The sequence below is a fragment of the Orcinus orca genome, chromosome 10 (genome assembly GCF_937001465.1).
Source record: "Orcinus orca chromosome 10, mOrcOrc1.1, whole genome shotgun sequence".
NCBI lineage: Eukaryota > Metazoa > Chordata > Mammalia > Artiodactyla > Delphinidae > Orcinus > Orcinus orca.
The window spans coordinates 12,368,576-12,396,185 of NC_064568.1; the positions used below are offsets into that span (position 1 = coordinate 12,368,576).

General features: G+C 40.0%; 1 protein-coding gene across 2 annotated transcripts in view; it reads left to right on the top strand.

Moving 5' to 3' along the window:
- Positions 1–27,610, top strand: part of CRBN (cereblon) — a 544,932-nt gene that overhangs the window by 51,927 nt on the left and 465,395 nt on the right. For both annotated transcript variants that reach the window (XM_033437190.2, XM_033437189.2), the window contains exon 2: positions 11,087–11,246. The gene's annotated coding sequence lies outside the window, so the exon portion shown is untranslated. The remainder of the gene's footprint in view (positions 1–11,086; positions 11,247–27,610) is intronic.

Sequence of the window (27,610 nt, forward strand, 5' to 3'; positions counted from 1 at the left end):
CTATATTTTCATGTCTCAATTTCTCATTTTTAAAAAGGAAGGGGCTGGTCTGAATAACCTGCTAATTTAGTTTAAAATGATAGGTTTGGAGGCAGATGGTCGGGTTAAGGATCTCCAGGTGTGTGAACTTGGACAAGCCCTCACCTTCCCCAATTCTGAAGTTCCTCATTTTTAAAATGGGAAGAAGGGAAGCCCCTACCTCACAGGTAGTGGTGCAGAAGGGTCAGTGCAAACGAGGCATTTCTTAGGATAGTACCTGGCACATACTGTTCGTAGTAGCAGCAGTAGCAGCCATATTCCTAATGTAAAATTCTCTGGTCTAGGATCAAGGTGGTCATTTCCACCGTAGCCTTTATTTCAATCACGGTGTTTCCTTTCTCTGGAGGCAGTTGCTTTATAAAGACATGGTTAGCTGTTAAAGGGATTTCAGTCAAAAGGGAGTATTTGAGGGGCTTTCCAAGCTCCTTGGAAAGCATGCCACTTGGGCAGCGGCATACTCCGACAGTCTATACAACGTGTTTAATGTGGAACAACCAGGTAGGTGAGCTAGGAGGTCGGATTTTTTTCTTCAGAGGCTCTCCCCGGAATGGTAGAGCAAGTCTTCAGTTTGAGTGCATGTGGGTCTTACCGGAGGAAGGTGGAAGAGTGTGGCTGAAGATGCCAACCCAGCCCTGGTCTGACATTATCATTGTTAGAATTTAAAGAGGCTTCCTTCCGCCTCTGCTCTCTCTTGCCCTGCCGGCTGGCATTCTTATTCAAATCAGACCCCAATCAGAGGGGAGTACACATCAGTCAGTCAGACAGGCTTGCGAGCGTGGGCTTTAATTACCCTGTGCCTTCTCATAGTTCACACCCAAAGGAAATCACTGCAGCAGAGGATCTGGACTTTATTCTCAAAGGAAGCATTCAGTGAATAGAAAGTGCAGAGCCTGTGAAATGTGATGGAAATTGGCATGCAAAAAGAGATGGAGACAGGCCACAGAAACTTCGTCAGGAAACTTCTCAGGACTCCTGAGACCTTTTCCCAGGAGTCTCTTATTAAGTATTTTTGCTTGTGATCTGTAGGCTTCCACAGCAGAAGTCCTTCTAATCACAGAAGCATAGCTTCATGTGGTTCAAAAGGAGCTTAATGGGCATGTGGTCTAATCACCCATCTGACATCTGAATCCCCGCTATGCCATTTCTGCAAACAGGTCTGCTAATCTCTGCTGCAGTGTCTGCAACAGTGGGATACTTATCTGGTCCAGTCCATTTTTGTTCAGGTATCTTAGAAAGTTCTTCCAGAGTGAAGTGTTCTCCCAGAAACTTCCATCTTTTGCTTCTAGAACCTCTTTGGGCCACTCAGCACATATAATCTCAATGTTTCCCAAAATTCTGTCATTCGTGCATCACCTTTACAATTGTTCTATATCTGTGCTCTGTCTGTAATACTATCAACTGGATGTTTTCCTTTTAACGGATTTTTTAAACTTAAATGCTTTAATTTTGTCCTAAACAAAATATCTGTGAAACTATGGGTTTAAAGGGGAAGTATTGTTTTTACGTTATGTATAAAAATAAATATACATACCAGGTAAAACAATCTGTGTACCATCAACGGTGGCACACCATATGTCTGCTCTCTAAATAACAATGTTTTATCATATTTAAGTAAATGAAATAAGTTGGGGGGATGTTTATTTGTTTTTGTGGTACCCGGGCCTCTCACTGTTGTGGCCTCTCCCGTTGCGGAGCACAGGCTCCGGACGCGCAGGCTCAGCGGCCACGGCTCACGGGCTCAGCCGCTCCGCGGCATGTGGGATCTTCCCGGACCGGGGCACAAACCCGCATCCCCTGCATCGGCAGGCGGACTCTCAACCACTGCGCCACCAGGGAAGCCCCGGGGGGATGTTTATTGAGTCGTTATTATATGCAGTTACACAGTAGGTGCTTCATATATGTTATCTCAGTGAATAGGTTAATGCTCACAGTAACGCTCTGAACTCAGTGTTATTTTTATACTTGTTTTACAGATAAAAAAGTAGAAGCTCAGAGAGGGGGAAATACTGACCTCAGGTTATACAATTAATGAATGAAGAGGTTAGGACTTGAATTCATGTCTTCTGGTTTCAAATGCCAAGCTTTGTCCACTGGTCCACAGAATGACCAGGAGTTCTATTGGCCCCAGAAAAAAGGTACTTCCAGTGGCTTGGTGCCTTTGCTTTGTTTTTTCAGCCAGGGTGGAAGAAGATATCCTTGTCTCCAAACAGCTCACTGCTGATGAGAACAGTTGTTCATTCTTCAGTGAGTGCTCTTATGGGCTCTAAATAGACAGCTAAGTTGACAGACATAAGTGTGGCAGGTGTATCCTAGCCATAATTCCTTTCTTTTGAGAAATGTCTTGGTCTGTAATCAAGCCCAAGGCACACTAGACACAAATAACAGATAATATAAAAGTGGGGTGGAGTGGAGGAAGGGACAAGAATAGTTCCTCCCCAGCGTCTCCAGTCTAATCCTTTTAGCCCTTCATGTGCTACTTTGAATGTGTGCTGTGTACCATGTGGTGGGCTAGGAAGGTGGGAATGTAAGAAAAGTTAAGGACAAGTTACAAGAAAGCTGTTGGAGCTATTTGCTCACACAGGAATGAGGAATAACTCTGAAAACCAGCCAGATCCTCAGGCTAGGGGAATGATGTCCTCCACCCTTTCCTTCCTTTAGCACCAGGAGCTTAAAGTGCTCATGTGCAGGTTCCCTAAGCAGCTCTATACTGATGTTTTATAATATCTTAAAAAGAATTACATGAAAAAGGGCCTCATGAGCGAACACATTTGGGAAACGGTCCTTACTATGTTCTCTTCTTGTTGATTCTAAATGTATGTTACCCATTAAAGGCTCTGAGAAAAGATACCTGATAACTTTAACTCAGGGCAACTCAAGCTTATTTGATCACTGTCAGGAAAAGTTGAAAGGCTTTGAAATGGCCACAGGATTTCTGGGTGTCCTTTCAATTGAATGTGAGGCATTAACTACCTTAGCCTTTTGGATTATTTGATTTTATAGGGTCTTTGTCTCTTACTGTCTTTGACCAAACTTTTATAGATCTGTAAATTGTAAACAACTAATAGTAATGTAAATGATTCTTGTTCTTGACGTGCAAATGCATTTCTTTTTCTGGTGGAGTTGCATAGATGCATCTGCTAGCAATTTTATTTCTGCATTCCTGATTGCCTATATATGTGTCTGTTCTTTGAATTCTCCTTTGAACTCATTTTTTTACATCTTACTTGTTCCCTCATTATTTATTATAAATTTATCATAAAAAAATTTTGACCCATTTTTATTTTATATTTGTAGGAGAAGCATGATTTTTCTCTTTTCTAAAAATTACGCTTTTATACTCAGAACCTCATTTTGTTTCAAGTCTGTTATGAATTTGATCTCTTCATATACCTGTGCATCTACCCCTGTGGGCTGCTGATTCTGGCCCCTGGCTTCTCTTTCTCTTCCAGCTCAGCAGCTTTAGTCTAAATCTTGCAGTAACCTACTACTTTCTGGTCTCGAACTCCCTCTTCTGCCATGCCTACGGGCCAAGTAGCTTAGGGAAGCACAGCATCTGACATGCTCTCTCTAATGGTCCTTCCGAGAACACACTTTTGAGAAGAAATTTTCCTGTCTTCACTTCTGGCATGACTCTCTGAGCTGCCATCCCCCAATTTTCACTTAACCAAATCCTTCTTATCTTCTCAGGCCCAACCTCTTCCTCCATGCATCCATTCTTGGTTATTCCAGCCTGAATTACTTTCTTCCTGCCCTGAAGTGCCTTAACATTTTGTATCACTCTTATGGCCATCTTCACATACTTTCTGATGGCATTTATGAACATTTAAAAAATCTCAACAAATTCCAGAAGACGGCATAATTCTTTATACTTCTTGGTGGAAGAATCATGTGGTTGGTCCTGGTGCATGAATTTGTTCTCTTAGACTCAGTCAAATTATGAAAAGTAACGTTTTGTGTGTATGTGTGTGTGTACGTTCGTGTGTGTGTGTGTGTGTGTGTGTGTCTATGTGCATAAGTGATTTTTTATGACAAGGACCCAGGGTATGGGAGGAAGCCAGGCAAAAGTGAGATCTCATGCAGCATCTTTCAGAGGCTACGTGCAGCCTGACCACGTTGGGAACTCTGGGGCATGAACTGTGCCTTAGAGTTGCCCTCACCAGGGAGCACCTGTCATTTGGATAAGGGCCACCCACTCACTCCCTGGGCATCTTTGGGGAAAGAGTGGCTCAAATAGCCTGAGGGAAGTTCTCCAAGGATAAGCTATGGGTGCTGCTTTTTAGAATCAAAATTATACAGGAAAAGGGTGCACAAATATGTTAAACAGGGATCAAATGGGATCTAGGTGCACCACCAACATTGTCTATGACCTTGCTTCATAAGAAAGTTTTAAAAATTGTGATACCATACACATAACGTAAAGTTGACCATCTTATCCATTTATAAATGTACAGTTCAGTGGCCTTAAGTACAGTCACATTGTTGTGCATCACCACCACCCATCCACAGAACGCTTTTCATCTTGCAAAACTGAAACTCTGTACCTATGCAACAATAGCTCTCCATTCTTCCCTTTCCCTAGCTCTTGGCAACCACCTTTCTACTTTCTTTCTCTATGAATTTGGACTATTTTAGGTACCGAATAAAAGTGGAATCATACAGTATCTTTCCTTTTGGGGAACTGTAAAGTTTTTCAACAAGTGCCAATAATCCTTTAAGAAATAGTGCCCTGAAATGTTTACGTCACAGAAATGGCCTCCCCAGCCCTCTCTTATTCTTACAGGGTACTAGAGACCCCTCTCACTCTTGCCAATAATTTCAAATAATAGATCAAGACTAGGTCCATGAGGACTTTGATTTACCTGGAGCTGTATGACCCCTACTGCTGGTGATGAAATCAAGTCACTGTGGTACTTCTTAACATACAGATTCCATGGTTCCTCCTCAGACCTATGACTCAGAATCTCCCACAATGGAATATATGTCCTGTTTATGAAAATTCTTTTCCACATGCATTTTGTGTAGCCAGAAAAGCATTTTCAGAATCACCAATCTCGAGCAATGGTTTTCAATCTTGTTTTTAAGCCACTGAATCCTTTCTTGAAATAACATTTCTCACCAGGCACCGTTTTCCAAGAGAAGAGCAGAGCTGTTCAATCTGATGGAGGAAAGAGGGGCTCAAGATTTGGTCACAGCTCACCTCCCTCTGCCATGCCAGCTATTCCATCTCAGGGCCACAAGGCTTCCTAGAAAAAGCTTGAAAATTAATGATCTAAAAAATTGTGTTGAGGGCTTCCCTGGTGGTGCAGTGGTTGAGAGCCCGCCTGCTGATGCAGGGGACACGGGTTTGTGCCCTGGTCTGGGAAGATCCCACATGCCGCGGAGCAGCTGAGCCCGTGAGCCATGGCCGCTGAGCCTGTGCGTCCGGAGCCTGTGCTCTGCAACGGGAGGAGAGGCCCGCATACCGCAAAAAAAAAAAAAAAAAATTGTGTTGAAAGCTTCTTTTCTCTACTCATGTGTGATACATGAAAAGTGGGCCCTCCCCAACCAGAATATATCCACATCAAGTCCCTGGAACCGGTGAATGTTATCTTATTTGGAAAAAAGTGTCTTTGCAGGTGTGATTGAGTTAGGGATTTTGAGATGAGGACATTACAATAAATTCCTCCTGTTGGCCCTGAATGCCATCACAAGTGTCCTTACAAGAGGGAGGAGAGTGAGATTTTAGACAGAAGAGGAGAAGAAACAGTCACAGGATAAGGCAATGCGAAGACAGAGGCAGAGATTGGAGTGATGTTATCACAAACCCCAGAAAGCTGGAGCACACACCAAGAGGTGGACGAGGCAAGGAACTGATCCTTGTCTAAAGCCCCCAGAGAGACCGCTGTCCTGTTAGATTTTGGACTTGTAGCCTTCAGAATTGTGAGAGAATTAATTTCTGTTATTTAAGCTAGTGGCAACTTGTTACAGCAGCCACAGGGAACTAATCTGCTGTGCAATTAAAAACCAGTTTTCAAAGGTGTAAAAAGATTTCTATAGCTACTCTACGAAAACAGTTGTTGATTATTGTTGTTCCTTCCATGGGCAGTAGATGGGCCCAATAGTAACATCTTGGATAAGCACCCGGATAGAATCAGAAAGCTTCCCATGTCTTTCTTCCTTAGGGGAAATAATAAATCTCTGTCATGTCAGTTAGTTCGATTTTCAAGTGTCCCTCTATTTACTTAGGCGTTGGAGAAACTCTTGTGGATGAAAAGATTCAAACAGTTTCAGAGTACAAGCCCTTTTCCCAGTCAACTTTTCCCCTGCGAAGACTATATTTTGTTTCTGTGCTACTAATCCATTTACATAAGTTCTGTCTAGGGGAGAGGGAAATGTAAATGGCTTGGAAAAAAAGGACTCTGTCTGCAGTAAGAGATAATGCACCTTATTATTTTGTGGAAATTAAGCTCTTACTGAGTCCACATATTATAAATATTTAAGCCATTAAGTGGCATTTTATGCAAATCAATAAATGAGAAGGAAACACCACTTGCAGAAAAATAAATTCACTTTTATGGGTGTAGCATGGCCACTTCTTGACTGTTGTTATTATACAGAATAATCAGTAGGATGGCCGTGTGCTGTAAGTCTCAAAAAACAAACTCCATCAAGTATTTTAAGTCCTAATAATTCCTTGTGTTTGTGTAGTACTTTACAGTTCGCAAAATGCTTTTATATTCAATCTCTCTCACATCAACTTTGCAAGTAGGTAAAACAGGGATTACCAGTTGGTATGGGTTGAATTATGTCTCCCCTGCCCCTTCCCCAGCCTCACCCAATTCACATACTGAAGCCCTAACCTGCAGTACCTCAGAAGGTGACCTTATTTAGAAATAGTCACTGCAGATGTAATTAGTTAAGATGAGGTCATATTAGAGTAGGATGGGTCCCTAATCCAATATGACTGGTGTCTTTATAAAAAGGGAAAATTTTAACACGAACACACATAGAGGGAAGAGACACAGGGAGAAGATGGTCATCTACAAGCTAAGGAACATCTGAGGCCCTCAGAAACTAGAGAGACAACTGGAACAGATCTTTCCCTTATGACCCTCAGAAGAAACCAATCCTGCTGACACCTTAATCTTGGACTTGTAGCCTCTAGAACTGTAAGACAAGGAATTTGCATTTTTAAGCCACCCAAGTTGTGGCACTTTGTTAGGAGCCCTAGTGAACTAATACATCAGTGGAGTTTAGGAAGTGACTTCGAGATCCTATAAGAATGGATCCAGGACTAAAACCTGGATTTTCTGATTCCTAGTGCCGTGATGTGAAAATTTCAGATTCTACTGATTATAGGTGCCAGGGCTGCATAAGAGGACATGAACCATTCTCTGCAGCTGATGAGTATCAAGAGCAGGAGTTAAGTAGAATATCATCCTCTTCTCCAGTTGAGATGAGAGATGTGGAGGAACCTGGAGAGGTAGCATAGGCTCAGACACAGTGGAGAACTCTGAATCACAGCAAGCAGCTGGGTTGTGGGGTTTGCAGGCATGTGCTAAGAATAACACATAGCACTTGGTTCAAGGGTCAGATAGCTGTGGTTAATGACTGAAGAAGTCAAAGAACTGGTGAGTTGAAGTCAAGCCCACCCTTCCAGCTGCCCAAGAATTCACCGAGGATAGGGCAGGCGAGCCCTGCCGTCAAGGTTCAGGGATCTCTGTAGACCGAGGCAGCTTAGGTGATGATTCTCCCTGGGAACTGTTCCTTGGGACTAGAGGGAACACATTTCCAGAAGCGCGGGTTCCACCAAGGATTGTATGACTCTTTCGCACTTAGTTCTTGTTTTCATATGGAGGCATGATAGGGAAATAGTGGTTTCAAGGAGGGTTGTATGCCACCTGACATCCTCTGCTGGAGCTCTGATTGGAGCCAGGTGTGTGCTCATAACTGAAGATGACTGCATGGTTCCCAGTTACCTTGCGAGGAAGAAGCGCAGGTACAGCCCACTGTTGCTTCCTGAAAGTCAGTTGTGTGAGTAAAGAGGACAAAATGCCCAGTGTGATGGGAAGCATGTGAGGTAGGTTCTTTTGGTAGTAGAGACACTCAGGTACCTTAAGGATCCAGAGGTTTATCATACTGATTCATGGATGGAGAGAGGCGACAAGAATATTGGCCATGCACTGGATCCTCTCAGAGGTTTGGATATGGTTTGAACACTGGAGGAATCCAGCACCTTTCTGTTGTCACACTGCCCATCAGCAGAGCAGATTCCTTGATTCTGACTCCTAACCTCTGCTCCTCCTTCTATGATTCCTGCCAGGAGAGGCTTCAGGAAGCAGAAAATCCAATATATGACAAAGATAGGCCCAGTGAAAGGTCTGAGGCAGGATAAAGAGCATCTCCCCATGGAATGGTATTGAGGGGTACACAGCCAGACAGTTGATTCTGAACAGTAGCCAGAAGATTTTGCACCAAGAATTTGAGGAAACAAAAGTGGACAAGCTATGGCAGCTTCAGATTCAGTTCACGTTTGCTAAGAACTTAACATAGTCTACACACTGTGCTCGATGCTTTTACCTATATTATTTCATTGTAAAGCCGAAAGTAGAATTCCTCTTAAGGAGAGGATTGTTTCTGTTTAGGGAAGTGCTTGGATTGGTAGCTTTTCTGGATGTATGTGAAGAAGTCTTCCCTGCATCTCATTTTTTTATGGGCAAAAGCAGGATATGGAAAGATCTTAAAGCTGTTTGTGATGAAGCTGGAGAATGTCCAATTTCCAAAGTTGGCCCAGGAAGGAGGGGTTATAGAATCATATACTTTATTCTTCACAGTGAGTGTATGAGAGAGATACCATTGTTATCCTCATATAAAATAGAAGACAGTGCACAGTAAGGTTTAGTAACCTCCCCAGGGCCACACAGCTAACTACTGACAGAGGTGAGTTTGAATGCATTGTATTTGATGGCAAAACTTACACTTTTAACTGTTAGGCTATATCCTTAGAAACATTTGCCCTTTAGTAAGTACCTAATGCAATAAGATAAAATAAATCTTTAATATCTCCAGTTAAATTTCCACTTGCCTTAAAGAATCCAACTCCCTTTTGTATTTGTAAGTGGTTAGTGTGGTTTGTAGCAATATGACGAGCACAGTGAGCTAGCGGACGGTCATCGTGAGGGAGGCTAGAGCATCATCTCTACCTCCTTCAAGAGTGGATGTAACAGCGACAACAACAAAAATAGCATCTCAGCAGAGCTGCTTTCAGACAGGCTTATGTTTATGGCTTAGACTTGACATCGTAATATCTTATGACTGAGAGAAAGAGGCTGAAACTTATGCTGTTCTTGAGATAATGCGGTAACCTAGAATGCTTAAGTGATTTGCAGGAAAACTACCAACAAAAAGTAGGAATTAGATTCTGTTTAGAAAGCTTAAGCAAATATATCTTAAATTTGGACTGGATAGTCCATTGCTCATGTGGACTTGTTAGCTAATTTTAAGCTTCTTGACACATTTACATTCCTCAGGTCGGTGGTGGGGATGGATTGAGTGTCAAATTCGATTTGTGAAGGAGACCATGTGCTGGGCTCAGAAACTCGCAAAAATAGCTTTTAATTTGCTTCCCCTGTAAGCGGATTATATAGAGTGTGATTTTCATGTTTTTGGGATCTTACCTCTATTCCAGCCACTATTGCAAGAGCTGTCAGAGGAAGGGAACTGCTCGTGTTCTGCAAAGCCGAATAACCATGTTTCCTTTGAATTTTACAGCGGCACTTTCTCTAGATTTACTTTGCTTTAAATCCTGAAAAACCTAGAGATATTACACACCTACCTGACTCTGAAAGCAGAGGATTCCTGTGGGGTGTGTATTTCTATCATAATCACAAGATGAACTGATAGTGCCTGAGCTGGGATAGAGGAAACAAATAGACCATTTCCAAATGCTTTTGCAATGAATATAGCTGAACTGTCTTTAAAAAACAAAACTAGTCAAAATATGTGCGATTATTCTAAAAAGTAAGTCATCTTTATAGGCGAAGCAGTCTGGAAATGTAAGCTGTAGAAAGCAGAGTGTGTGTGTGTGTGTGTGTGTGTGTGTGCGCGCGTGCGTGCACGCGTGTGGTTGTTGTTTTTAGGTGTCTGTCTTCAAAGGCTGCAATCATCTGACAGCGCTTGCTGAAATTCTTCAGAGGATTTTTGACTGTAGTGTATATCAAATGAAGGAGGAGGATAAATCTAGCCAGCCATTGCACAGTTCAGGATGCAGTCTGTACACTGTGCCCAGGCTTCTTATGATGAAAAACATTAATTTCCCTTAGTTCCTAGAAGGGTTTTGGAACATAGGTGTTTATTCCTAGCCCTGTGGGAATGCATTTTTATTTATTTATTGTATTATTAAAAGCCACTTGGTCCCATTTAACCTCAGGATACCCTAATATCATTTAAAAATATCCAGAATTAATAACCATTTAAAAATCCCTTAGAAACCTAAGTTTTTCACTGTCTTTGTATCCTTCAAAAGGAAACATAGCCAGGAAGGCAGGATGGAAAGGAAGAAAGAGAAAATGAAGAACAGATCAAACTTAACTGGCCAGTACAGTAGCTTGAATGCCAAGTCTCTCTTCCCTTACTTCAGAAGTGACCTGTGTTGTGAGGCAATGTTTTTGAAACACAGTGGCTGGTCATTAAATATTTGACTTTCTTTGGAAATGTTGGAAGAAGAAACTTACAAATTTAGCAATAATGACCATAACATTAACTATTATTTATATATAGTACTTTAGAGATTTACAAGGCAAATATTATACAGTTACACCCTAGTGCCTGTGGGATTTGTTAGATAAGATGTGACCAGAGATTGGGGTGGGATGAAAAGACAGGGAGAGGAGAAGTGTGGTCCTTCACTTATAATAACTGCTTGTTTATTCCTTGGTTTCAATCATGGTTCTTTTACTATTGGTTGTTAACTTATAAAGTTAAGAATTTGAGAAATGAATAAAAGCTGTGAACCCATTCCTTAGAAAAGTAAATACACAAATAACCAAAACTCTATCTTTATTTTCAGGAGGTTAATGGATGCCTTGTAGGCCAGTTGTGGACCTGCCTTCGAGAATTTGGCTTCTTAGTACAAGCTTGACAAGGCAGAGCGGACAGCTAAGAGATCGTGGGCAGGGATCTTGCACTCATATCTACCACTGTATGCCTAATGCACAGCACTTTGGAAGGTATGTAGTAGGTGTTTAATAGATACATATTTAATGAATGAGGAAAATTAGACTTGGAATTTCTATAATGTGCCTTTCAACCAAGTATCTCAAAATATTAACTTGGTCATCTCTTGACTATTCAAGTTTATTTTTGGTTTGAGAACTATCAGTAGGAAATATTAATTTGGGGTCAGTTTTTTTTTTCTTCTGCTGTGCTGTCTTATTTCTAACCAAATGAGTACTTATGGAAAACAATTGGTTCTAACATCTATAAGTAGCTGTGTGAATTTGAGTGAATATTGTCTTTGCTAAAGTTGAGATTCTAATTTAATAACTTCTCTCCCGGTCACACTGGGTTGTTAGAGAAAGAAAGTGACATGATATATGTATGAATTTTCTTTAAAAAGGACCAAGTATTTTCCAAAGCATTTAACTTATGGTTGATGTGCTTCCAGGGATAAGGGTCCCTTCTGTTGACCATAGTGAGAGAGATGTACCATATGCTATTAGGTACTTAGTGACCGAGGTTTGGCCTGCCACAAAAGGGATGTTTTAGGGCAATATTTTGTAATGAGATTTTCTCAGAGGGAACAATAAAAATATTAATAAATTGGAAGGGCTATCTTCTGCCTGATATTGAACACCCCCCACCCCCATACACACAACACTAGTTCCTTCTCTTCTTATATCTTTATCCCCCACTATGTCATCATCATCATCCTAAACAGATTAGTCCAGATTTCCTCACCAGGAAAGTGATGTTGACCACTGTCTTTCCCAAGATACTCTAAAGACTTTTTGCATCATCCGTATTGCTGATTTGGAAGTTTAAGCTTCTCCCTGCCTTCAAGGATGCCATGTAAATAATTTCAACTGTTGTTCTTAAAGTCACAACATGCTCCTGTAAATCACCACACCCATGAACACTCCCCTTCTCTCTTCCTTGTTCTGTCATGTGATTAAAGACCTTTGTCCCATTGTTAAGTCAGATTTGGGTTTAAATTCGAGTTCTTCTATTTACCAGCTGTATGTTCATAAGTTTTAAATCTCCTGATCCTCAGTGCTTTTGTTTGTGAGAGGGGGCAAATATAAGAGGATGCTGTATAGGGTTACTGTATGAAAATGAATGTACAGCGCTTAGTGTTGTAACTGATCATAGGAAAGAGCCTTATAGCTGTGTTAGTTGCCGCTGCTCTCGTCATTGATGTTGGTGATGTTTGTTTGTTGAAGAAGCTGTCCTGAGAGACCTAGTCTGGCTCTGAGTTGAGAGCGAGCCATGTGGCCTAATGCAAGGGGGTTTCCTCTTGGGGACTCTTGCTGGAGCTACAATCAAGAGGGAGGGAGGCTTCGCCATCTGCCAGTGCTCACAGTCTGATACTCAGGATGATTCAGGGCTTTCTTTCTCCCTGGGTCAGGATCGACAGAAGCTTCATTGGGGGGCTGAATATCTCAATATTCAAGGAGCTGTTGAAATAAACTGTTTCTTAAAGTAGAACTTACAAAGAGCTCCAGAGCTCTCTGCCTAACCTCTGATAGCAGATCCCAGGGCTGCAGCTCTACAACACGCCGCCTTTTGGTCCATTCCGATTCTGCTGGCCCCAGGGTGTCTCTTTGCTGAGAGCCTAGTGCTTCTCTGTTAGACAAAGTGATGCATCAGAAACTCTTAACCAATCTCCTTCTACCCATTCGATCAACCAGAGCTTTCTATCCCTTATAAAACATATTGCCTAAGGCCTGAAGAATGCGGGTTGCTCCCACCTAGTGGGCTGCTCTGTTTCATCCTGGTTCTTCTGTTCCCATCAGTGCAGTTGCATACTTGCCAAGAGTCAGCTGTGTTGCTGCCCATATCTGTTTATGCCAGTTCCGTTTGTTATGTAATTACATATTTCAATTAAATGTTTCACAACTGATTTAATGTAAGTGCAGAAAGAGAGTTGTCCACTCAGTGAATGTTTTGGAAACAGTAAGGTTGAGTTGCTAAAAGTGCTGTTGAATTAGATGTGGATGAGACAACTCTAAAAACTTGGGGGGTGGAGGGAATCATAAAAACCAGAAGAGTCTGCGCTCAGATGGTTTCACAAAGGTCTTTGCTTTCTCTGTCTGCTTTATAGAAAGCAAACCTGGAAATCCTAGCAGATGATGTTTGAGTTGTTTATGAAAGAGAGATGGTGTGAACTCTGATCACTGTACTGTACTGTCTTAAAGTCAACCATGACAACAAAACTTGTCCTATATCCAAAGCTTAGGAGTGAATCTATTTTTTACATTTTAAGTTACAATGTAAATCTAAGGTACGTATGCATCATTTGTAAGGATTTCCCAGTTTAACCAGTAATTTTATGAATTGACACATTACCTGTCTGTTCGCAGTAGATGACAATAGAGGGTTTCTACTGTCCAAGGTACCCACCGTGATACCTGATACATCTGCTATCCACAGCGCAAGCTATTTCGGGAACAGCCAGTGATGGTGGTGGGTTGAGCAGGTGTTTTTGAGCTCACACTATGAAGCAGGCACCTAGGGCTGACATTGTATTACATGGCCAAAAAAATTTGTGTGACTGCTTACCCATATGAACTAGTATTTGATGGATAATTTTTCATATGCTGCTTTATTCAACCTCCAAATAGCCCTTGGGAGGTAGGAATTATCCTTGTTTTCTAGTTGGGGCTGCTGAGGTTTAGAGAAGTTAGATGATTTGGGCCTAATCACACACCAAGTAGACATGCCTAAGACAAGTCACAGGGTCTAAAACCCATTATTAACCCATTAAGACTGGTTTGCCTGTTGATCTGAGTGGCAGCATTAACTGATCCACTCAGTTCTGAGATCCAGGTCCTGAACTTTAACCAGTTCCACCTAAATATGCTTCTCACATCCTTCAGATTCTGGTCAGTTGGAGTAGTTTCAGGCAGTGAACTTGGTGCCGACCGCGCTCTGAGCTTCTAAGTCAGGGCTTTGTCGAAGCAACGTGATTTCTGATGAGCCCCCAATAGCCCTCCATTCTCGTGCTGGCTATGCTGCACGTGTTCTGTGAGTGAGAGGACACACTACAACATTTGAAATGAGCCACCAGGACGAGAAGGGAAGGCTTTTGGCAACACAAGTTATTTGCATTGTTGCAACACCTGCTCCCTTTGGTGCAAGATAAGGGTCTGTCAGAATTTCCGTTATTCCCCCTATTCAATGGGAGGGTCATTTAGCTAACTCTTTTCCCTCTGGTCTACAATTTGGGACATGGTATGTCGGTTCAGCTAACATTGCTTTATTATTAAAATCGTTGTTGACCTTTTTGAGTTAGTATAGAACCAAATACATGCGTTTGTTTTTTGTTCTCCAGAATACTTGTGAAAAAGCACAGGAGAAAAAGCCTGGCTTTTGATAAAAGTCAGGCAAAAAACAAAACATCTTAGATGTTTAAATCAATGTTTTGTAAAATTTTCTCTGTAATCCACAGTTACTGGAATTACCAGAGGAATTTATTAATCACACACATTTCTGGACTTTGCTCCAGATCTACTCAATCAGATGCTGTAGAAGTATAACCTGGGATCAAAACTCCGAGAGCCACTGGTTTACATGAATTACATGGAGCAATAAACATCTGTATCAGTTTCTTAGGCTGCTGTAACAAAGTACCTCAAAGTTGGTGGTGTTAAACAATAAAAATTTATTCTCATACAGTTCTGGAGGCCAGAAGATTGTGTCAGCAGGACTGTACTCTCTCTACAGGCTCCAGGGGAGACTGTTCCATGCCTTTATCTTAGTTTCTGGTGTTGTAAGTAACACCTGAAGTTCTTGGACTTGTAAATGAATCACTCCAGTCTGCCTCCATCTTATCATGGCATTCTTTCTGTGTCTCTGTGTGTCCTCTCTTTTTGTAAGGATGCCAGTCATATTGCATTAGAGCCCACCCTATCAAGTGTGACCCCATCTTAATTTGATTACATCTGTAAAGACCCTATTTCCAAATAAGGTTACCTTCACAGGTACTGGGGGTTTGGGCTATATGTATCTTTTTAAGAGAAACCATTCAGTCCACGACAACATCCTACACATTTGCTGACAGGACCGTTTTATTAATGGAAACAATGCATGTTTTACATCCTAATGTGAAAAATGTAGCAGGACTTATGATTATGAGAAATAAGCATTCAACTCAAATTTTTTCTTCATGTTTCCTGAAGATATTTATTACCATCCAAACATATTTTCAACATGGAAAGGCATGATTCCTAATTTCCCCAGGATCCATGTTTTCAAAGTCTCCCAGGGAACCCATCTTTCATGGAACCCTCTGAGGACTTGATCTGTGCAAAGAATAAACTAATTCAGACTCCGGTTTCCTCTTCCAATTCCTGGGTTGACCTACAAATTCCATCTTACTATTTCCCTTAGGTCTCTGTTTCTTTTTGTTTGAGGTGACAGTTACATGCATGACCTGCCAATGAGCCCTACTGTCGGGCTATTGAGGGCTCTGTGGTGGCTGGCCGGGATTGCTTGTGGCTTCCCAGTCAGGCCTTCAGAAGAGCTGCAACTCACCACCAGTCTTTCGGTGCCTCCAGCTGGTTTCCCAGGAGACCTGGCCCCTCTTCTTTGGTCTCAAGGGCCTCTGGAGCCCAGAAGCTCCTGATGAATGTCCCAAGTGAGGAAGCAATAACAGGAAGTCCATGGATTCCCAAAGTTGTTGGGATAGACACTGGACACAGTAAGGCACCCAAGTCTCAAGTTCGCTAAATATGCTGAGGGGGGTAGGTGTGCCCTGAGACTGAAAGAACTTCAGAGAGGATTCCATCCTGAGAGTGTCACTTCAAACACTTGCCATCCTCAGTAGCTCAAATTTTTTATTTCATGACAGCTATTTGAAATTCTGAAAACTTACTTAATATGTGCCTTCAGTCATGAAACCTCCTTCCTGTAAAGAACTCTTGACTTTCTTATTTTTCTTTTAAATAATGATTTTTCTGCTAGCTGGAATATAGTAATGAATTTCTCTTTTTTGTAACTTATTCTAAAGAAAGATATTATTTTATTATCAGTTTTATCCACTTATTCATCCAAAAGTATGTTTAACACTATCTCCTATATTCCAGGTGCTGCTTTAGGCCCTGAACATACAGAAGCAAATGATACTTAAGCTTTTGTATTATAACATAAAAATATTATTTTTTCTTGTTAGAAATTTTATTTTTTCTCCATTGCCACTATGCATTTATTAATGTCAGATTTTCTGTTCACATGTTTTTTTTCTAGCTTTATCGATTGTAAGTTGAAGGTATACAAAGTATTGATTTGATACATATTGCAAAACGATTACCACCAGAGTATTAACCAACACCTCCATCATGTCACATAATTACCATTTCTTTTTTTGTTGAGAACATTTAACATCTACCCTCTTGGTAATTTCGAGTGTATAATACATTATTATTAACTATAATCAACATGCTGTACATCCGATTCTCAAAACTTATTCATCTTATAGCTGGAAGTTTGTAACCTTTGACCACCATCTCTTCATTTCTTCCACGCCCCAGCCTTCTGGAAACTACCACTCTGCTCTCTGTTCCTGTCAGTTTGCTTAAGCCTTCATCATTGAGGGCTTTGCATTCTACTGGTAGAGAGTGATAAGTGAATTAGACATTACATACAGAGTGGCATTACTATGGTCAAAGTAAAGAAAATTATGCGGCATGTGGCAGGTAGGAGAGGTAAGAAGATGGGCAAGGAGGGCTTCCTGGAGGAGCTAACTTTTGAGTAGATGTTTGAAGGAAGAGTAGAAATTTGTCTAGCAAAAAGGGTGGGAAGGGCAAAACAAAAGATGAATAAATCTGAAAAACCTACAGGAGTTTGTTAAGTGGACCAAAAGGAATGGTGAGCTGGTGCTGGGAGATAGAAAGGTTGATGGCATCAGACCATTAAGAGCCTGCGTGTGACAGGGAGATCAGTTCAGTACTTTGTGACCACCTAGAGGGGTGGGATAAGGAGGATGGGAGGGAGACGCAAGAGGGAGGAGATATGGGGACATATGTATATGTATAACTGGCTCACTTTGTTATAAAGCAGAAACTAACACACCATTGTAAAGCAATTATACTCCAATAAAGATGTTTTTTATATATATATATGTATATATTTAAAAAAAAAAAGAACCTGCGTGTTTTGGGCACTTTACCTAAGTTTTTCTCTGGAACAGAGTTTGCTAAAGGTTGAACATTGTTTGACCTGAAAACCTATTTTTAAAAAAGAATGGTTTCTTTTTGGTAAAGTGCTTTCTAAAAACTACACATTACTGCATTATTCCTTTCTTATAGATTTACAACAATCTTTCACTAATAAAGGTTCTAAAATCCTGTAGAAAGGAAATCCATTTTACTTTAACTTAGCATTTCCCAAACTTCCTGATAATGAAACTTCATTACAGAACTGCGAATCTCAGTGTTTCCTGGGTCTGCATTGAAAGAGCCTAAGGGGATAGGGCTGGAGCAGTCTAAAGGAAGAGGTGTTAGTGATAACCTCGGGAGTAACTCTCCTAGAGTGGCTAAAAAGCAATCTCCTAATAGACTTGAGTGGGAAGCTTTATAAGGCTGCTTCTCCATGTTAAGAAACCAGACAGAAGCAAGAGAAATAACAAAGAAAATTGTATGAAGGGATGTAAAAGAACTTCAGGTTAAAGATGCTCTTTTATTTTTTTTGATAATGAAATTTTTAACTTAAAAACAAGTCATTATAAGGGTAATACATAGTCATTGATGAAAATGTTTAGAACAATACAGGAGCATATAAAGTAAAACATGAACATTTTAATTTATATACGATATATTTATTTAAAAGTTTAATTATGCTCTACTCTCTGTTTTCGAAGTTGCTTTTTCACTTAACCATGTACTGTAACTGTGTACACAGAGCATTATCACATTGTATTGGCAAACCATAATAAATTTATCCAGATACTTAAAGATTTTAGAATTATTTCTTATATTGGATGTTTCAAATAGTGCTGTACTAACTATCTTTCGTATCTTGACTTGGGCACTTAATAGCTTTGTGACTGTGACCCTGAGCTAGACTATATAACCTTTTAGAACCTCAGTTTCCTACTTTACAAAATTGGGTCAACAACAGTACCTCTGTGGGTTATTATAAGGAGTAAGTAAGATCATCTATGTAAAATACTTAGCACTGAACTTGGTATAAGACACTCAACTAATATTATTATTCAATAAGCAAATTGGGTGTCTGCTTTTATGAGCTATCATATGGGATACAAGTGTGGGTGACCCAGTACATATAACCAAGTAGCTCAATAGACTAGTTGTGGGGAAAAGACATGGTTACACACACTGTAACCACCACAGTGAAGACAGCAGGAATCCCAAAAAAGAAAAGTCATAGGAATTAACGGATGGGAGAATTCCTTCTGTTAGGGGCATGTTGTGAAGAGAAGCATCTCAAGGCTTTGAATGGTGGGGGAAATTCCAACTGGCAGAAATATTAGAGGACTTCATTCTAAACCAACCAGGATGGCAGCAGAAAAATATTGGGACAGAAAGGCATGGGTTAGCTAGAGAGCCAGGTGGCTGAGGTACAAAGAACTTGCAAGGTAAACACAGAGAATTGTAGCAGAAAGATAAAGCCAGAGCCTAAAGGGCTCTCACTGAACCGTTTGAATGGGTCCTTAAAGCACTGGGGAGTCATTGCAGGGCTTTAGAATATAAGAGATGTGCTCTCTGAAAGTTAACCTGGCACTGGTGTGCAACATGGATTGGACAGAGGTAAGACAGGTGGTGGGGTGTGGTAACTACAGCCCAGTGTTGTGTTGTCATAATGGGAATGAACAAGGATATATCCCTGCGTGGAACATCCATCTTTATATTTTTTTCTAATTACCATTTGGGGAAACCAAGAGGCAGAGCAGCCCTGTGTCTTCCAAAGTTGGTAAATGAGTTAGTAATGAATCCATTAGCCAGCTGCCTTTGATTCCTGCTTCTTATCCACAGAGCAAGTTTGTCTCTTAGCAACACATTTTGAACTTGGCAACACTCAAAGCTCTCTGTGAATGAATAAAGCAAAATGGAGGCAAATGTGAAAGTTACTTTGATGTGAGCAAGTGTGTCTGCTGGGCATGTGTGGGATCCCCAAATCAAGGGGAGCCAGTGAAAAGTACAGCAGGAGAGTCAGTGTTCGGTAAACAGAAATTTCCTTTCTGGCTGCGGTTGGAAATTGGACATGGTTTTAAAATACATAAATTAGGCACTTATGGAGGATCGCCTACTGTTTGTTACTAAAGAAAAGGGCATTCAGGTATTAAAGATAATTTTTCAAAGGATGCGAAGAATAGCTGTAAAGCTAAAATGAAAGCAGAATAACCACTACCACGGCCTCAGCTCACTTTCTGTACCTTGAGAGCCTGAACTGTGTCTTTTTAAGTAGATTGGTTTGTTGCGTATATACAGGATTGTATCATATACAAGTAACTTCTTAGGACTTTTTATATGCATTTAACATATTTATTGAAAACCTTTGTTTTTAGGCCTTCTAAGTGTTCTAAGCATGGGTTTGACATGGTGAGGTGGTGAGGTTTATTTTTCAGTTACCCTGCTGGCAGTGTCAGGCAGGATAAAGAGAGGAGAAAGAGTATGGACTGAAAGGCAATGAGGAGAGTCTTCTTGCACCTGCCCAGCTAAGACTGTTAGAACAGGTGTAGCTTTCTACAGTGCATAACAAATTATCATAGACTTAGTGGCTTACACTAACACATATCAATATCCCACAGTTTCTGTGTATTATCTCACTTTCCTGAGTCCAGGAATGGCTTAGCTGGCTTCTCTCTCAGTTGGGTCACTCACAAATCATTGTATTGGTCAAGTTGTATTCTCTTCTGGAGGATTGACTGGAGAAGAATCTGCTTCTAAGCTCTCTCAGGTTATTGGCAGAATTTATGCATTTATTTATCTTTGCAGATGTAGTTCTGAGAGCCTCAGTATTTTGTCAGCTGTCAGCGAGAGGCTGCCCTTAGCTCCTAGAGGCCGCCCTCATTTCTGGGCCACACGGCCTTCTCCATATGCAGTTTACATCCTCTCGGTTCACTTCTCCAAGACCAGTAGTGCAGAGGGAGACTCCAGAGTGACCCCGCTAGGAGTCCAGAATGTGAAGTAATCACAGGGTGACCTATTTGCTGTAGCGTATTGGTTAGAAGCAAGTCACAGATCGACCCCTGCCCTCCAAAGCAAGGGGAGGAGATTAGAGAAAGGTGTGAAGAGCAAAAGGTCGGATTCAGGGGGGCCACCTTAGAGTCTGTCCTCCAGAGAGGGTTTTGGAAGACATATATTCAAGGGAGGCCCAGAATATATCTTATTTAACTCTATCCTTATTGCCTGGTTCACAGTGACTAATGAAGGAAGTAAACTTGATTGGGCTTCTTTACCGATTGGATGTGAGGAGTGGTGGAGTAACTAAGGAGTAAGCTTCAAGGATGACCCCAAGGTTTCTAGCAAGGGTTATCTGAATGCGGCTGCTATTATATTAACCAAGACAGGGAAACAAGTGGAGGAAATGTTGAAGGTTAAGGGGACAATAGGTTAACTTGGAGACCCTACTTAGGTGAAGGAATCTTGTAGAGCAGATCTTAAACTTTAGTGGGGTGTGGATCATTTGGGAATCTTAATAAAATGATTCTGATTCTTCAGGTCTGAGGTTGCGGCCTGCAATCTCTAGTTCTAATAAGGTCCCAGGTGATGCTGATGGAGTCCACGGGTCACACTTCCAGGAGCAGGGTTTAAGAGCAAAGGACTTCACATGTCTTTTTTTCTGAACCATCTAAAGCATTTTGAAAACCTACCTAGAGGAGTGGGATAGGGAGGGTGGGAGGGAGACACAAGAGGGAGGATATATGGGAATATATGTGTATGTATAGCTGATTCACTTTGTTATAAAGCAGAAACTAACACACCATTGTAAGGCAATTATACGCCAATAAAGATGTTAAAAACAACAACAAAAAAGAAAACCTACCTTCTAGCACATTTGTAATTTGACATCTAACATTTTTCATTGTGTTTAAAGAGTTAAAAAGGGTATGATTTCCAGTGTGTTGTCACTTCATACCTTAAAGTAAAATATTACATCTCTCTTTTAACTGTATCCCCAGGTCTATAAACCGTAGGGATCTGATCATCATCTATTTAACAATATACTTGAACAAGCTTTTCTTACATAGTCAAAAAATTATACGCTGTTCCTATTTCTCATTGAACTCACATTTCCATTCTACTTCCCCACAGAATTTTATCCTAAAGTGACACAATTTTCTGTTGGAATCTTTTATTGATCACTCTACTTAGCTACCACAAAAATGCATATAAATTGAAATATTTTAAAAATTAAAATTTCTTATGTCCATAAGGTTTGAATGTTTAAAATTTCTTCTGGAGTAAATTATTTGTTACATTTAGTTGACTACTGATCAAAATAACAAATAATACAAATTTCAGTAAACACTAAGTAGAATTGTACTGGAAATGCATCTTTTGATGAAATAAATGGGGCCAGTTTTCTTTTATACTTAGCTCCTGTGTTAAGGATAAAAATTACTTTTTGTTAGGATGAGACACTATACAACATCAATTCTCTGTCACTTCTCTGTTTATTTTTTTAAATAGCCATGTTACTCAATGCTATGAACACTTTTAAAGATACTTGCAAAAAAGTCACATAATAATCTATCATCAACTTATTTTTAATGATGTGTTAATGGATATGTTCATTTAATTCTCCTTCAGATGTACTGAAAGCAAAGGATTGGAAACCATCCAATGTATCTTATGATAGTAAACATCAAGATAGGTGAGAGCTATTCCTTCTTTGTAAAAGAGAGAAAATGGGGGTGGGGGAGATGGATAGGAAATTGGCATAATGCTGACTAGAAGCACTTTCTCAGTCAGGTAAGTTTTAGGGAAAAGGATACATGGAAACTGAAGGTCTGCAAATGTATTTCCATGAAACTATTCTTGCCCCCATAACCTTTGGAAAGTCTGTACACAGGAGGGCACAAGAATCCCAGTTTGAAGACTGCTACAGTGGAGAACTGGAAATGTATGGAGTTCAGGAGAGAGGATGGGCTGAAGGTAAAATTAGGGACATACAGACAGAAATTCGTGCACATTAAAATCTGCATTGCACAGACCCCATAATTCACAATTTTAGGGGTAGAGTCTGGATTAAATGAGATTGTGTCTTGTATGTGGAAAGACAAAAAGTGGTTAGCAAACTCAGAGCTGAATAGGCTTATAGGGAGACTGACAAACACAGTACCTTCAAGGCCTTTAGGAAATCTTAAATCTGTGTGTACAGAAGTAATTGATACATGATTATCAACCACCCTTACCTGTGTTACAGCTGGTTTTCTGCTCAGCAATACATTGTCAGCTTAATTCTAGTTACTCAAGTGTATACAGTGTGCCTGAGCTAATGAAACCTTAATTAAAAAAAAAAGTAGGAAGGGAGGGAGAGAGGGAGGGAGGAAGGAAGGAAATCTGATTCTGTCCTTTTCCTCAATTTGCCTATTCTTCTTCTGCTACATCTGAAGTGGCTAAATCTAGGTGATTTTAGAAATTCCTTTCAACACCAAGAGGTTTTGATGCTACGAATCAGTTACATTTTTAAGATATATAAAATAGAATGAGTCACACTTTTCATTTTTACTATTATTTTGAATAGATCCTCGCAAAAGCTAGTTTAGAAATACTGAATTTATTTCCATAGGGAGGCCAGGTGAAAGAGAGTGAAAACTTCTACTACCAAGCCATTGCTGGGAATTTCTTATTCTCAGCTTTATCAAATAAGTGATAAGAACTACTATAATCTAAGGCTGGGGAATGGCTACCTTAGCTGAACAAGCGAAAAGAAGACAACTAGAGGTTTGCAAGCCACATCCTAATGCTAAATCACCACTCCCAGAAAGAAGGTATTATCTGTCTGTCATCCCCAGACCTATTTTGTGCCCACCTCTGTCATTTCTTTGTGCCCTTCTCTTTCTGGGCTGTATGTAGGCTTTTGCCTTCCCTGTTTGCATCTATGATCAAATACCTCGTGACATTTAAGCTTAAGCAGCAAGGTATTCCTGAGGACGACTGTAGTTCAGTATTTTCGTTAGAACTACTAATAATCTGCTGTCTAATAACTATGCACAGCATCTGAGCCTTATTGAAAATGTGGAGGAGATTGAATTTTCTCAGTAGTGAATCACAGGACTAGAAGAGACCTTCCTTTGCTCCTATAAAACATCCAGGGGTTTTGTTTTGTTTTGTTTTGTTTCCCCCTATCATGTGAGAAAGTTGAAGGAGAGGCATAATAAAAAGTTCTAGATTCTTAGCTACACATTTGCTACATCTCCTCCCCTTACTTCTGTTCTGTTTCTCCACTTCTGACCTAATATACATTTGAACACTTAACAGTTCAATAGGTTAGAGGAGATGCTAATGCTCCAAAGCAGCAAATCAGCCGGGAGAATAATCTAGAATCAAAACTCCGCTTTGCTGCAAATCTTAAATGCAGAAAGGCAAAGCTGTTTTCACCTAATGCGTCTTATATCTTTTCTTCATCTGTCAAAGCATGCTTGGCATCTAGTAGGGGCTTAACTCTTATCATTGGATGCAACATTTTGCATGTTAGGGAATTTTTCTCCATAGCTTTCATCAGAGCCTTGAAAAGATAATTTTCTCCCTAAAGGTAAAGAATCACCAGCATGATGAGCTGGTTTTTCTCCATGGCATTGAGTGACTCCTAATGTTGCCCTGGTAAAGTGTAGAATTCATGGTACCTCCCACCCTCAAATGTTTTGAAACTTGGACCCTTTAGCTAAATAAAGACCAAAGTTTGCCCTCTGGTGTGTGTTCTCTTAGAACAACTCTACTCTAGGCCCAATCTCAGTTGCATGTTTCATCAAAAATTTAGCCGTGATCATGAGAATACTTTTATAGTGTCTGCTATGTGAGTGGGAATTGCTGTTGATATTGATAATAATTCACTAGTACTTAACTACCACCACCTACCCTAACATTTATTGGGTCCTCACTATGTGTCAGGCACCATGCTAAGCACTTCATGAACATTATTTTATTTCATTTTTTGTCATAACCCGTTTAGGTAGGCAGTATTGTTATTCCCATTTTGGATATTGCCATTATGGATAAGGAAACTGTAGCACAGAGCGATAAGGACCTTGCTAATAGTCAAAAAGCTAATGAGTGAAATTCAAACGCACACCGAGACAATGTGTTTATGGAACATGACCTAGTTTATCAAACTGTTTCTGTCAATTAGGTGACATTAGGTAATGGTATGATCAATCTTTTAAACAAATGGGAAAACACAGAGAAGTAATCAGAAGGCTGGTATAGCAGAGGAAGCATTGGGTTGGGATTCTGGGAATCTATTTCTTTTTTTTTTGTTATCAACACCTTTTATTTTCTTTATTGTTTAACATCAAGCTTTAACTTTTCTTTTTCAACATCTTTATTGGAGTATAATTGCTTTACAATGGTGTGTTAGTTTCTGCTGTATAACAAAGTGAATCAGCCACACATACACATACATCCCCATATCTCCTCCCTCCTGCATCTCTCTCCCTCCCACCCTCCCTATCCTACCCCTCCAGGTGGCCACGAAGCACCGAGCTGATCTCCCTGTGCTATGTGGCTGCTTGGGAATCTATTTCTTAATATCTCCTTGGTCATCAGCGTCTGAAGTAATATTAAGACAGTTATTTAATAATTCTGTGCTGTTTCTTCTGAAAAATAGAAAATTATTTTTTTAAAATTTTATTATTGAAGTTAAAATAATAATAGATATCAAGGGTTTTAATAAAGGAAATAATTATGATGATAATAATAACAATAATAATGCATCTATAGATTCAGATTAGAAGCCTGAAGGCAGGAAGACCTCAGGTTTCCTTTGTGGAAAAGATCCCTTTGTTAGTATTATCTTGAACATGGTTCTTATTGTCAAGAAGTGAATTCTAATCTTTTCTCCAGGTTTCTCCCATTTCTCCCTCTCAGTCTTTCCCCCTTTCTTCCTTTCATTTCCCCTCATCCCTCTTCCTACACTGTCCTTCTTCCCTCTCTTCTCCTCTCCTGCTTCCCTGTCTTGGATTACAAAGACGGCACTGTGCCTGGGAGAGTGCTGAGGGTGCCGTGGGCGATGTGAACGAGGCCGAATCAGTTCTAACAAACTGTCTCTCTTTGCAGCTGCTGTTTGGAAAGCAGGCTTCCTGCCATTCTGGGCCTGAACCTGCCAAATGCCTTATCCTGGGCTGAGCCCCAGGGCCTCAGCCACAGACCACTGTCTATGGCATTTCCAAATGCAGTCCCTCAGCTGTGCTGCGGGCAATAAATATCTCTTTCTGTAACGGGGAAATGGGCCCATGAAATCTATCCGTTCATCCTTCAGAGCCTCTGCTTGGCTGCCTATTTATTTTCACCCAAATTGCGTTATTGCTCTTTAAGATAGAATCTGGAGACATTTATCAAGTGCTGGTGTGCCAAAGTTCTCACTATTAGAATAATTCTCAAATTCTCCAAGGGAGAGATCAATAGAAAATTGTAGCAGAGGACTGATTAGCAAGATAGTATGGAAGATATTTTTCTTTCCTAGAGACTATAGCCGGCTTAACTCACATCATTTAAATTTCTTAGCCCCCTGTTATTAAAGATAGTAACTCAAGGTTTTAAGATTAGAAACGTTATATTTATTTTCTTAACATTAAAGAATAGAACTAGGACTGCTACATAGAGCTACTTAAATGTGGCAGATGAACCAAATGATGATAATAATATCAATTATTATTATGTATTTATACATATGTTGTTGGCCAGACAATGCATGGAGTTTCTCTTTAAATATCATCTCATTTAATGTCCAAAACAGCCTTGCAAAATAGATATTGCTAGCTGATGTTTAAAAATAAGGAAAGCAAAGCTGAGTGAGTTTGGCTGTAGGTCTTTCTTCTTAATATTATACGTCTTAAATTTACATCCTGAAAAATAGACATGCTCATATACTGTTGGTAAGAATGTAAATGTTGTAGTAGATAATTTTGCAAAGGAATCAAAATTAAATGCAAGCATAACATAACCTTTTTAAAAAATGAGAATGTCTATCTATCCATCCATCTATCTATCTATACACACACACATTCACACACAATTATATTTATATCAATTTTTTTATTTGGGTAAAAGTTATGGAAGTATATACATGGTTATCTCTGTGGAATGATACCAGAGGATTGTGGAGAGAAAGAGAGCTTTTATTTATAACTTTATGCTCATCTGAACATTTGATTTGTTTATTTTTTTGCCAAGACCATATATTACCTTTATATTATAAAAAACTAGTTTAAAATGAAATGAAAATGAGCCTGGTCTTTGACTCTGAAATTATATTTTTAATTTATCCTAAGGAAATAATTAAAGCAATTGTATACAAATATGTAAAGAAAGGTATGCATTATAGTGCCGTTAGAAACACCTAAATATCTATCAGTGGATCTTCGGTTAAATAAAATATGGTAAATTCATACAGTAGAATTCCATAAAATGATTTTTGAAAATAAATATATAGATATATGCATATTGACATCAAATTTCCTCCAGCTAATGCTCACCTGGAATACACATGTAGTTGAACAAGTTGGGATTATTCCTTGCTACAAGGAGGGAGAACCACACCACAGAGAATGGTGGGTCATCTCAGAGGTGTTAGAAGGGACTTATAGGGGACTTGTCCTTGTGTCAGGTGGTTTGGGGGAGGGTTTAAGGAAGCAGGGCTTTGCTGTGGATTGGTTGCTGTCAAGCAGTGGATGTGTATCTTAATCAATCTTTTCTGGAAGGAAGACAGAGTAGCGCAAAGCTAAAGCTGTAATTGGTAAAGAAGCAGCAATCACTGATATGAGTCAGGAAAGGCAAATGTCTGGTTATTTTTGTGGTGGCTTGGACAATGTTCACGTTTTGTCCATGTTCAGACCTGGTACAGGTTGTCTTGTTTTTGTCTTGATCCATCGTGGTCACAGAGTGGCCTTGTCTATGTTGATGCTCTGTGAAGTTGTTTACGTTTAACAGAAGAACATCAAGTTCTAGCTGTAGTACCAGTCCAGATGTCAGATATCAGAGGCTGCTTCTCTCTTTCTCTGAAGACACCATGGTATATTCAGTAAAAAATAAAAGCAAGTCACAGAACATTACTTATGACCTAATCTGATTTCAAAAATAGCAACATATGTTTCATTCAAACATAGAGAAAAGGTTGGAAGACTAGATTCCTCATTATCAACAATGACTCCATTAAAGAAGGTTAGATTGTGGGATATTTTTTTAACTTT